Raw genomic sequence first — 3677 nt, 5'->3', positions numbered from 1 at the left:
TCTTGTAGTTGTTACCTTCTACATAGCCTCATTAGCACTTGTTTTTAGCCCCTCCAACACCTCTGTAACTAGTTCTTTCTCGATAGTAAAGTTCTTCTGTTGAACTTGTTTTGTTCTCCTTATTGGACCTTGGTGATACTGATTCAACTTACAAAAAAATTATACCTGAGACAGCATCCAAAATTGAGTTAGTATGTAAACAAGAAAAACTGCAAGTGGAGTGTATTCACTGCACAAGGAGCTGTGGCATAAGGAGAGCCAGCGTGGGATGCATTTAAACTGAGGCTGCCCACAGATGGTCTCAGGTGTAGTAAGGAAGATCCAGGAGACCCAGGCAAGGGCTTGGTCTAAGAATAAATTTTAAACAATTCCCACTACACTATGATAATAAAGATCTGTGCTTATTCCTGGTCATAACTAAACTCATGAGAACTATAGTCATAGACATAGACCCCAAAGGTCAGAGACGAGATTGTAATTCGTCCACTTAAAAAACAAAGAAAAAAATTTAAACAACTCTTCCTGTTAAAGTAAACTGAACTTCCTTCACAGACTTTCAACTGTAGAATTCTCAGATGAGGAAATACTCTGTTAGGATGTCTACAGAACATTGACGCAAGAGACTAGACAAGGAGTTGATGTGGTAGACGCTTTCACTTGCTTGACTTAACCTCATGCACAGACACCAAGGAACTGTGGAATTACAGAGCTCATAGAGATCTTGGAGTTCATTATCAGCCCTCTCACTTGATAGACAAGGAAACTGAGGCTCAGAGGATTCAGTGACCATTGTGGATATAAGGAACACTAAAGGGGTTAGTTGTAGACCCCTGAGATTCATAGGAAGAGTCCAAAACACCAACAAGAGCAACTTAGGGCTAGCAAGCTACTTCTGATTGGGGGCAGAGGTGGAATTTGGGTGTGAGGTGATGGTGCAAGGGTGGGTCACAGATCAAGAGGATGCTGATGTTTGTAGGAGTTGTGTAGCTGGTAGGAGTGTGTTGTAAAGATCAGTGATGTGTTTCAGATAGGAGTGCAATATCTCAAGCATGGTGGGAATTCTCTAGGAAACATTTTCATCAAAGGAGCATGCTTTGAAGAATAAGGAAATAATTGTGGTACAGATGATTTCCTGGATGTGGGAAATGCGATGAAGGGGTAAGTTTTGACTTTGCCAGAGACATGCATTCACTATGTTTTGTCAAAGAGGCAAGAACTGAGGTGATGTGTTTGCTTTTTACTTATGTAATTGGAGGCTCTTTTCTCAGATTAACTAAATCCATTGCCCAAATCTGTTCCAAGAAAACAACAGTTCAAATGATAAATAACCAAAGCCTAGGAGTCCTTGCTTCTCGGGGAAACTGATCAGGTTTACACTTTAGAACAGTTATTTTTCCAACTTTAGCAGAAGATAAAGAAGGTCAGGTTTTCCAGCTTTAGAAATCAGAGGTGTTATGACCATATACCAAAGCTGACTCATAACCCAGGGACAAAGTTCAGGACCACCTAACCTGCTAGTTAAGGGTGAAGTTAAGAATGCTCGATTGCTAATTTTTAGAAATATATGTGAAGTGTAATGGTGAGAATTCTGCTAAGAAATTCTATTACCTAGGGGCATGAACCTATGACATTACCGTATTTACCAATTTTACCATTTGCTCACCTTTTGTCAACTCACTAATATCTCCATAAAGCAGATGGTCCAAACCATTTCCTCTTCAGGACCCAGTTCCATCTCCCCATGGGCTTCCTCCATGGAGAGGAACATTCCTCTCACTTTGCTGATAGGCTAGAGGCCACTTGATGTGAGTTCACTAGGTCTCTATTTTTCCTCTCTGTAAACTTATCTTTTTCTCAGCCTTGGAGGAAAAGCCAGCCCCCCTTTTTTTAGCTGTGCTCCCAATCACACTTCTCCCCTCTTCAATATTTTTTGTCTCTTCTTCTCCATGAATCAGAGGAAGAGAGACTCTGAGCATGTTTAAATTTAAAAAAAAAACTTTTTAGTGTAGAATGTAAAAGCGACACCCAAAGTAGAGACAATTGCTGTTCCCATTTCCCTCCTTCAACAGTTATCAATATGTGGTCAGTCTTGTTTCATCTGTACTCTGACCCAATCGCCACTCTTCACAGATTATTTTGAATCAAATCTCAGACATCAAATATTTCATCTGTAAATATGTCAGCATACATCTCTAAAAGATAAGATCACGTAAAATATGCAACCGTATTATCTCCCGTAAAAACATTGACAACAATTCCTTAATACTGTTAAATATCCAGCTGGTGTTCACATTTCCCCAGTTAGCTTATAAATGTTTTTTGCTTTTACATTGACACCAGTTGATATAGCTCTTAAGTTATCTCTTAATCTCTGGGCACCCTGTCTTTCCATTCTTTTCCCCTTGTACTTGTGTGAGGAAGAGCCAGCTCATTTGTAGAATTTCTCACAGTCTGAACTTTTATTATTGCATCAGTGTTGTGTTGTTTAACATGTTCCATTATCCCTCATATTTCCTATAAATTAGTAGTAGGCTTTATAAGATTCAGATTCAACTTATTCTTGACAGTACTATTTCCTATGTGTGGTACTTTTCCGTCAGGGAGCACAAAATGTCATATTTTTTCTTGTTGTTTGGTGATGTTATCAGCCACTGATGATCATTACCTGGAACCTTTAGTTTATTAAGAATTAGAAAAGGGAGATGTTCTAATTCTACCATTTTTCCTTCACTTATTAGCTGGATGCTTCTTTAAAGAGAAGCTTTCCCTTATCAACTATTTGGTTACCCAGAGCTACAAATCATATAGGAAAGGCAGGAAAATGCTTGATTCTTTCCCTTTATTTATCAGTTTTAAAAATAAGGAGGTGGTTCCCTAGCATCCTCCAAAGGGGACCAATGAGATTTTAGTTTTTTAAAAATCATTTAGTCATATTTTATGTGTTTTAATCCCTTGTAGTTATCATATTTATTGACATTCCACTTTGGCCAGCAGAGTCGTGGCTGTAGGAGTTTCATAGTTTCCTTGTGATCTGGAATGACAAGATGTTTCAGCTTTAACCTGTACATTTCCGGTTTCAGAGCTGGAATCATCCACTTCTCTAAAGATCTTTGCTTCCTTAAGTAGGAAATGGTATTTAGAGACAACTGCTTACTAGGAGTATTCATTCCTGATAGGTTGGTCCTTATTTCCATCATGGGCTTTAAACGCAAAACATGTGGACATGAGTCCTCACCCCACTACTCGTAGCTGTGTCCTTAGGCAAGATACAGTCTTCCCTTGGTATCTGCAGGGGATTGGGTCCAGAACCCCCCTTGAATACCCAAATCCATGGATGCTCAAATTCCTAATATAAAATGGTGTAATGTTTGCATATAACCTATGCATATCCTCCTGTATACTTTAAATAATCTCTAGATTACTTATAATACCTAATACAATGTAAATGCTATGTAAATAGTTGCTGGAGTATGTGACAAATTCAAGTTTTGCTTTTTGGAAATTTATGGAATTTTTTCCGAATATTTTCGATTCGTGGTTGGTTGAATCCTTGGATGCAGAACCCATGGGTGCGGAGGGCCCACTGTTCTTAACTTGAGCCTCAGTTTCCTCATTTGAAAAAAGAATAGATAATGATAGTCATAAGATTATTGCAAGCCTTAAGTTGCCTAGCACAA

The sequence above is a fragment of the Aethalodelphis obliquidens genome, unplaced genomic scaffold (genome assembly GCF_003676395.1).
Source record: "Aethalodelphis obliquidens isolate GAN/ISIS:26980383/991018 unplaced genomic scaffold, ASM367639v1 scaffold2, whole genome shotgun sequence".
In the NCBI taxonomy this organism is placed as follows: Eukaryota; Metazoa; Chordata; class Mammalia; order Artiodactyla; family Delphinidae; genus Aethalodelphis; species Aethalodelphis obliquidens.
Note: the sequence above shows the minus strand (reverse complement) of the source record.